We start from the raw sequence: 9,880 nt of genomic DNA, 5'->3' as shown, positions 1-9,880 counted from the left end.
GTAGAAATTATGTCAGTTCTTTACTAAACATTACTACACCATGCAGTAAATTCTTTCAGTGTGGAATGAGGAGGATTCAGAGGAACTAATGCCAGGGTTTTTATTTACAAACCAAATCCCTTGATTAATGATGGAAAATCATGTGGACAGATGATTTGGCCTAAAAGACAAACAAGGTATTAACAAAGGATTTGATCAAACAAGGGAAAACAAATTAAACTGTAAAGTAATATAATAAATCTAATTCAAATCAAATACTCAATCAATATTCAAAGGAACTAACTATAATAAACTAACACTTCAAACGATGCATCTGCACATGGACAATCAATTGGGAAGAACAGAGCAGAGCAGCCTCCTCTCAACAGCATACATGGCCTACTGAGCTTCACCCAATCAACCACCCTTTATTGAGCCCATGTGCAGCTCAATCAGGGCCCCAGGTGTGGCTGGTTAGGTGGGGCTGAACTGGTGGGGGGATTTTGTACAACTAACATTTAAAAAAGTCTAACATTGAAGTATTTTTTACTCTGAAGAAGACTAGAAGAAGATTACCTGTCAAAATGTCACTCAGCCCCTATTAATAAACGTGCAGACAGAAAAGAGTGCTCCATATGTCTTTACTCCAGGCAGTCTGAAGTGCCCAGGTAAAACTTCTTTCTATGTAGGTTCCACTATAACATTTCTAAATTAAATGCTGCCGGTCACCAACACTAACCCATCTTTGCAGGCCACATCATCAGTGCACACTCATATTCATGCAACTCCATTATTCAGCACTGTAAATGTTACTGTTGCAAACAGTATGAATAGTTAATTGATTGTGTCCCACATCTGTTATTTTGGAATAAAAAAATATTCTATGCCCTGAAATGTAATGTCATGCATAATTACTTAGATTTTCTGACATCACATTAGGAGGGGTTATGCATTGTCATTTATGCTGTGATGGTAAATAAAAGGCACATATATAAATGTCCTTATTTATTACAGGTAAAACCAAACATGAAACTACTAACAAGTACTGTACATGTTTTATAAAATTTAATGATAGCCTGCATATCACTGTATAGATTAAGACTGTTCTTCACAGCCACAAATATCAATATGCAAGATGATTGGCAGGGTTCCTACATGCTTTCCATTTTTAAATTACATATTTTCCCATGCAGACCCTATGTTCTTGACTGGATTTGATTTATGTAGGTATTTGATAATGCATAGTGACAGCAGCTAGATAGTAAATAGCATCCCTCTATCTGAACATTACTCACATCAACAAAAACTGGACTCAAAGTGGCTACAACATAAAAGCTGTCTTCCCCAACGTCAACGACGGGTCTTCATCCCATACAAGGAGCAAAATGATGTGTAGTAGCATGGAGACACAAGAGTATGGTGGTTGCAGAACATCTCTCCAAATCTGCGGGTATCTGCTGCAGTCTGCAGGTTTGGGTCCGTGATAGACACAGCTAGCAGTTGTCCTGTTCCCCATCCCACCGTCACAGTTAGTCATCGCCAGAGGCAATGTTCTCTCTTCTTGGAATCTCTAATAAGAGAAAACATAGTAGTTACTGTATGTTACATGTGTGGCCAGCGTTGCTAACCTAGCTTCTGAAATGTTTACGGCTAGAATTCATTAGATCGATAATGCTACCGTAGCCTAATCTAGCTAACGTTAACGTTACCTCCACCTCGCTAGCTATAGCAACATACTGTTCTAGCTACAGCCTACAAGGAAAATTCATTCATTTATCAAATGTCTTTATCTTACCAAACACAATTACGCTAGTTTCTGAGATAATATATAGTGTGGCATATACCTGTGAATAACATGTAATGTAAATGCTCAACATTGTGCGTTTATTCTTACCTGGAAATCACACATCAATCCGTAGCTTGTTTCTGTGGCAGTTAGCCTAGCTAGTTGGCTAGCTAGCCAACTAACGCTAGGCTAAGCGCCACAGAAACAAGCTCAGCTGGTGTAGCTACGTTACGTTATGCCGGTGAAAATACATGGTAACCAGTTGGTATTTACCGTGGTTGGTGTCCTCTCGTCCATGATGATGAGCAGACAATGGAAAGACTGGCGGGCGGCTAATTTAATACATCCGTGGGAGCAAAGACCTGTGGTGTAAGGTGTAATCAGTACATGATGTTGACCTGTTGATGATGTCACGGGGTCGGGGGAGGATCAGTTCCGGGTTCACGAGATTCGCTGTCATGTACTGTTCAATGATATATACTGTATAAACATCCTTGTTCAACTCAAAGTGGTCTTCTATGATTGTAGCGAACCTGAATACAACAAGACCAAATAGTTCTAGCGGGAGTGGGTGTGTGGTGCCTCGGCCAAAAAGGAGTTAGGTCAATCAGCGCTCGATTGCTCTTCCTCCTTCCTCTTCTTCCTCCTTGAAGGACCCGGATGGCGCACACACATGTTGAAATTTTTGAACACAAGATTCTGAAAATTTTGAATTGAATTTTGAAATAGGAATGTGGAAACTGAATAATTTCAAAGCAAATAAATTCAGTTTAAAATTATGCTATTCAGATTCAGTTTTTCAACTCACATTAAAAAATAAAAATTTCAAAATATAAAAGCAATTCAATTTCAAAATGAAAAAATTCAAATTCAAATAGAGCAATTCAAATTCAAATAGAGCAATTCAATTTCAAAATAAAAAAATTCGAATTCAAATAGAGCAATTCAATTTCAAAATGAAAAATTTCGAATTCAAAAAGAGCAATTCAAATTCAAAATGAAAAATTTCGAATTCAAGTTGAGCAATTCAAATTCAATTTGAGGTGGCACATATATCAGCCCATAATATTTGTCCTTTCATTGTGTATCAACACTTTTTCATCTTTAATTTTGAAATCCAATTAAGGAAGTTATCAACAAAGGAGCCAGTAACACAAGCCCACGGTTCTCTTTCCCTGTGTGTGTGTGTGTGTGTGTGTGTGTGTGTGTGTGTGTGTGTGTGTGTGTGTGTGTGTGTGTGTGTGCGTGTGTGTGTGTGTACATGAGGACAAATAGAACGGCCGTAAATGGCAAAGAGTTTTTATTATATTTCAGAATGACAAATAGTTCTGGACATTAATTTTTTGTTTCAATACACAAGCAAATCTGTATGGTATTAGCTAGATGAAACAAAATAAAATAATTTGTACACGTATATTTTACAATGCATACCCTACTGTAGCTTCTCACTGGCTAAAGCAATATGCATTATGCAGGAAGGTAAACAGTTGGGTAACATAAAAATAATATCAGTTAACAATATGCACCAAAGACTATGAAGTAAATGGCTTATTTTCAACCGAAAATAGTAATATATCGCAGCAGCATTTTCACATCAAACTCACCCTCAACAGTGCAGACGGCAATGTGAGGGGGAGAGGGGCGGGGGCTACGGAAACTCAGGAGGTACAGAACGCGATGTGCAAAAAGGCAATTTCCACAGCAAACACTAGATTCAGTAGACAAAAATAACTCCTAAAGATAAAATTCACACAATACTTGACAGGACCATTAAATGATAAATAAAAGGGACATAAATAAATTTGAAATAATAAATAATAAAGTGCATTTTTAACTCTGTTACATCTTTACAGCTCTGCCTTCTGATTGGAGGAAGTCAGACTGTCTTTACAGCTCTGCCTTCTGATTGGAGGAAGTCAGTCTGTATTTTTACAGCTCTGCCTTCTGATTCTCATTGGTTTCAATGCAGCATAGCAGCCATGTTTTTAACAGTTTGCTGAGCCACACGCTGAAAGTTCATATTTATTAACAGCATCATCTGCGACCTAATGCTCTTCGCTCTACTCTCCTCTTCTCTGATATTCTCTTCTCTCTCCTCTGATCTTCTCTCCACTCTCATCTCGACCTCCTGAATGCTGCTAGATTAAAATGATGCTCAGTGGATTCAGATGTTGGGAATTGTGAGAAAACAGCTCCATCTGCTGGCCAGAGTCGAATATTGCTGAATATAACTGCAGCATCACTGAACTCTACTGCATATCACTGTGTTGAAACAGAGTTGTGATGCAGCAGTTTCATTTTGGAGACAAAGCGCGTTATTTAACATGGAGTGTTTGATGATGTTTCTGATCTGAATCATTTTACCCTTTCAGCACTTGAAATTTTCATTTGAATGAAAAGAGAATTACAATGAGTTTAGTGAGTTTTTTTTTTTTTTTTTTTTTTTACAAGATGACAATAATATTAATATTGCTATTGGATTAAAAACAACAAATGTTGCTATGTTGCTCCTATGGGATTTGCATAAATGGTTAAGTACAGTGTGGTACCCCATAATTAGCCTATAAGTACATGATGGCTTCATGCGCCAGTGAGCAGCCTCCGTCCGAATGCATGGGTGGGCGTGGCTCGTCCCCTATCCAGTTCTTTTAATACATCCATGGATAAAACCATGGACTGTATCCCTCCTGGGTACATCTCAAACAGGCCCCTCCCCTCCCCCACTTCTGACCAATCACAGAAAAACAACGAGGCGACGAGGAGGGGCAGCAGAGGTGTAGGTGTTTATTTTTTTCCACTATTACTCAAGTTTGGTCTAATATGAATTAATGGATTAAAGCAGCTACGAGCAACTTTTTCGATTGTTATTAAACAGTATAATTACAATATTGATGCATCACATCTTACCTATAATAGTAGCTGAGACCAAAGCTGTGTGGATCAGAGATTGCTCCCTTAGATTATTATTAAGTCTGTGTCTGTCTAAACTCGCGTCAACAGGGGGCTCTCTCTCTCTCTCTCTTACCGCCGGACCGGCTAAACCCGGAAGTGAAACGCAGCTGCCTGCCTACCCCGTTCGCGCTGCCTAGCAACGCAGCATAAACAATGTGAATGCCACGCATACTCTCGCGAACATCTCTCGTTATATTCTAACAGGTTTTTTGGAAGTTATTTTGTGGTTATGCCCTAAGTGGCTGCTGCAAACCGTTTCATTTCACTTCCTGAACTTCCCTGGCCACAGACAGACTAACACTGGCCGATTCACTCGGGCTTCAAGCGAGACTACTCTGCGTTGGTCTCGTCGACTATTAGAGGTAAGATGTGATGCATTGATATTAAATTTATACTGTTTAATAACAATCGAAAAAGTTGCTCGTAGCTGCTTTAAATCTAGCATTGATAATGTACACAAATTTAAATATTGGAAAACATAACCCTGTTTAATAGCTTTTATGGCAGATAATTTTATAGTAGGCTCATAGGCCACGCCCCCTTTTAGGGGGAAAACCCTAAAAGACTGTACAAGAAGCTGAAAACACTTCAAACAAATTATTTAAATCAATATCGATATGCCGAAGAGTTGGTTTCACTAACAATAAATCAAAAACCCTGTATCGATCCATCTATCTATATATATAAAACACTTCTTTAATAACATGGAGGCCAGACGTCTGTATGATAAAACTGTATTTGAAGGTTGACCCAGCTCATACTTATTTACAGCATGTAAATAACATTTGGCCATTCTGACGCCTCAGAGGTGGAACTTGCGACCTGTGCGGTGCGTCACCACACCTGTGCGGTGCGTCACCACACCTGTGCGGTGCGTCACCACACCTGTGCGTGTGCGTCACCACACTGCTTGCAGATAAAAGTCGGTCGTTAGAAACCCCAGGAAGTCCAAAAGACAGGGGTCAAGGTTTCTGTCGTAGCTCACAGCCTGCACTCAGCCGACACGTTGGGAAAAATAATTTCCCACTTCAAAATGCAAAACGCCAGTCAGAGGTCAGAGGTCAGGGCTTCCAAAGCAGGTCACACACCAGGGCCATGTGGTCAGAGGGGTGAGCCACGCTGGGCAGCGCCTGGTGGGTGGTCACCTCCTGGTGGCTTGGCAGAGGAATCACCTGCTCAACCTACACAAACGCACACACACGCACGCACGCACACACACACACACACACACACACACACTTACTTCACTATTTTCTGACATTTTATAGACCAATCGGCTAATCGAGAAAATAATCGACAGATTATTCGACAATGAAAATAATGGTTAGTTGTGGCCCTACAAACTGCTCTCCAATTCTAGTAGTGGGATTAGTATTCATATTATCATCATCATCATCACCTCCATCCTGTCCGGCTGTATGAAGATCCAGTCCAGACAGCCGTGGAATCCGCCCACATAGTTGGTGTAGGCTGGCTGCCCGCAGGCACTCAGCAGGGGGGCGAGGGGCGAGGACAGCTGCAGCCCGCACGCCTCCTCCGCTCCGGCTCCGCTCCAGTCCGGGTGTTCCTCCGAAACCACAGCCTCACTGACCAAGTGCAGCACACCTGGGGGTGGGGGGAGCATGAGAGAGAGACAGGTAAAGAAGGAGGAGAGAGACAGACAGGTAAAGAGGGAGGAGAGACAGAGACAGGTAAAGCTCTTTCGCTTTAGACATTCAGATATCACATGGACCCGTCCTGAACCAACCTATCTTCTTACCCTTCTTCAAAAACAAAACAAAACTAATGCTACTTATTTCTATGAAGGCTTAGCTGATGAAGACTGTAATGCACAGCTGGTGTCACTACTGTTGACAAACTGCACCAATGGTAAGGCTGCGATCACACAGGACCAGGCACTGTGGCGAAGAAGCCAGTCCTCCCAATCATTTTAATGAGGGTAGTGCGTTTAGGCTGCAGGGGGCGCCGCAGGGGATGCCAAAAATACCGCAGCTGTCTTGCCGCGAAGAGTGGAAACAGAATCAACTTTTGGAGAAACGCAACCCGACTTCGCGCTGCGGTGGCCAATCACGTAGCCGGCGATCAGACCGGAAGACGCCGACGGGAAGAAGAACCTTGTTTACCATGTAGCATTATAGCATGTAGCTGTTTACTATGTAGCATTGTAGCATGTAGCTGTTTACCAAGCAACTGTGAAGATGGAAGAGAGAGAGTCTCGCCGTAGCCAGCCGTAGATAGATATACATCTGGTGCACGCCCGCCCCGCGTCAGTTTTTCCTACCTGTATAACTGTTGGTGTTCTATGAAAACATACTGTAGCCTACATGCGCGCACGCTGCATGAGCACACGTCACCATTTGAGTGTTAATTTTGTCAGCTATTTTTTTATGTAGTTTTACTCTTTGATTTGATTTGATTTATTTATTTAGATGGGACAATGCAAAATTAATGAACACAATAACCATGGAACAGATAAAAACATCTGGAACATAATAAAAGTGTAAAAATCGCCGGATTTAGCACAAGGCTAGTTTCCATCCCTTGTCCCCGAAACATAAAACACAAAAACATAAAAACAGAATATATAAAACAACAAAACATAGGCATCAAAGTGCTTTACACCCGTAAAACAAGTATACATGTGCAAAACAGCAAAACACAAACAGCAGTAATACACTCAAAAAACACAACAGTATACATTAAAAAGAAGAAAATAAAAAAATAAAAAAATAAAAAAAAGTTCAGAAATTGACCTTTTTACCTGTGGCCACAAGACTGGTGGCTTTTCAGCCATTCCTTCAGTGAACCCTTAACTCTTAGTCCTGTGTCAAATGTCCTTGTTAGTTTTTATCATATTTAGTCAACCTCATCCTGTTTTTATTTAGTCAAGTTTTAGACGACTAAAAGTCTGAGTATTTTAGTCTCATCTTATGCCAGGATCAGACTACACGATATTTTTTGTCGTTCACGATGTCACCATGTCAGACGAGGCCATCATACTGCCATAAATTCGTGACATGTCTTGGTCGGGAGACTGGCCACACTACAAGTGTATTCTCGCTTGAGCATCGTATGCCACCGTCATCACGTCGTCTGCTGTCGTCAGCGAGTTCACAGGTCGTCGGGGAGGCGGACCTGTGAACGAAATCTCCCAGCATGCATTGAGGCCACTACATTGACAAGAAATAGCAACCAAATCAGCCTAAATAGGCTAAAGTGGTAGATAGAAATAATGTTTATGTTAGCACAACATGCAATTGTAAAACATTTCAATATTGGGCAAAATAAAACATTGAAATCCAAACACAACCCTATGTGAAACATGTATGTAATCCAGGTGCTATATATATCCCTTGCAGAATTAACGTTATTTGGATGAGTGACAGGCTCTGCTGTGATGCACTGTGATGTCCGCTCCAGCCTCCAACTTACTTCATGTGCACGCCCACTATTTTCTTGCCAGCTGCTGCGTAGTCTGGGCACCTTCCACCCCGCTTTTTGTCATGGGGGCGTAAACCCCGGACCCAGAATTAACACCGGATGGCAATGCGCCTAACAACGTCTTTGTTGCCGTTAGCTTGACGCGGTGATGTTACCTAAACTAGAGTCTGATCAAAACAAAGCTAGCGTTACATAAAACAAAACGTTCATGCAATATGGCATCTCCGCCACCACCGCCTGACACACCGGTCAAAACGGTGAAAGAGGATTCTGATACTTGGGTCAAATTGTCAAGTTAACGTGAAAGTTGACGAGCTAGAAACGCTGCCATCCGGTCTAGGGCGGGCTCTAGGCCGGACCCAGTAGGGTGACAAAATCAATTGTGGGCGGGAGCCAGGCTCTTTCTCGCCGAGAAGAGCCTGGTGACGCGAGGTTAGCTGCTGCGAGACGAGAAGGAAGAGAAACGAACATGCAGCCGACTCTGCTGAGCTCATGTTATTTGTAGTGAGCAATGCCCATTGCCCAGGCGTTTAAACGCAAATTAAAACACCCTGGCCTTTTTATCTCTTTTATTCTTTTGAGCGGAGCGGAGCGGTGAGTGCGAGCGGGTGAAATCTGTATCGAGCAGGGAGCGGTCTCCCCAGGACCTGATACCTGTCTTCCGGGGTGTCACACTAGGCGAAACCATGTCCAAAAGACTGACATGCCAGTCTTTTCGTCAGGGCGTCGTGAGGCGTCCTAGACGTCCCGACTGGTCCCGACGCTGGTCTTTGATTATGTCACACTACAAGAGGTGAAGACGGCCGATCGTCGTCCCCGACGGTCATATTCGGGCCCGACGCTGAAAATCTGTCGCGCACGACCAAATCGGTCTAAAATCGGGCTGAATTCGTGTAGTCTGAACCAGGCATAACATCGTCGTGTTTTGTGGTTGTAGCAGCTTTCTATCGCTCCCCGTTTGAGGTGCGCTCAAAGCACCGATGCACAGTAAATCCAAAGCCGTGAAACGAGGCTCTTTTTCGGCTAATGTTGCTGGACGCCTCGGTGCGGATGTCTCCCTGGAGGTCTGCCTTTCTTCGCTCCCCCGTGCTACTGTGCGAGCAGGTCACCACAGGCCAGTCACCCGGATGGCAAAGATCGCTCATGAACAACATCCGGGTCGTCTCCCAGATACTTTCTGTGGACTTCCGTGTCATAGAGCCGGCCAGTTTCATCGTGTATCGATCAATATCTGGCAAGCAGCCAGATAGGCAAAAATATGGATGGATGATAAGGATTGCAATTCTCAAAAGATGAAAAAGGTAAGAAAATAATTCCTCCGCGAAAAATGTGAGAAATCCCAGGCTAAAATAATCCCACAGGGGGATATCCAGGTGGCATTGATGGGTATGCAAAAAAATCATATTTTGTCTTTTCTACTGTAAATTTGATTGTACAGTAAGTACAGTAAACTGGCATTTGAGGGGTTAAAATTCTGAGTAAGCATGACATGTTGATATGAGGTATGAGGGATGAAGTTACCAATGGATAAGAATCAATAAAAAAATCATAATAATAATTATAATAATTATTATGAATATAACAAATAACTATTGACTATCAATATCCAGCTGCTGGATGAGGGAGTGCAACAGGCAAAAAATATAAGGAGGGTACAAGGGTTAAGAAACCCAAATGAAATTATCAATGAACATGACAGTTGTCGAGATTACTGTAAGGGAA

General features: G+C 42.1%; 1 long non-coding RNA gene across 2 annotated transcripts; it reads right to left on the bottom strand.

The window, feature by feature from the left end:
- Positions 1-4,292: 4,292 nt before the first annotated feature.
- On the bottom strand, positions 4,293-9,419 carry LOC310797082. 2 transcript variants are annotated; one of them, XR_014553706.1, is made up of 3 exons: positions 7,471-9,419; positions 6,117-6,322; positions 4,293-5,898 (listed from the first exon to the last, which is right to left on the bottom strand). It is a non-coding gene; the product is annotated as an uncharacterized lncRNA (long non-coding RNA). The 2 variants fall into 2 exon arrangements; XR_014553707.1 differs by having other exon boundaries at positions 7,479-9,419.
- Positions 9,420-9,880: the final 461 nt, after the last annotated feature.

The sequence above is a fragment of the Poromitra crassiceps genome (genome assembly GCF_964638095.1).
Source record: "Poromitra crassiceps genome assembly, chromosome: 23".
In the NCBI taxonomy this organism is placed as follows: domain Eukaryota; kingdom Metazoa; phylum Chordata; class Actinopteri; order Beryciformes; family Melamphaidae; genus Poromitra; species Poromitra crassiceps.
This window is presented reverse-complemented; position numbering and strand designations above follow the sequence as displayed.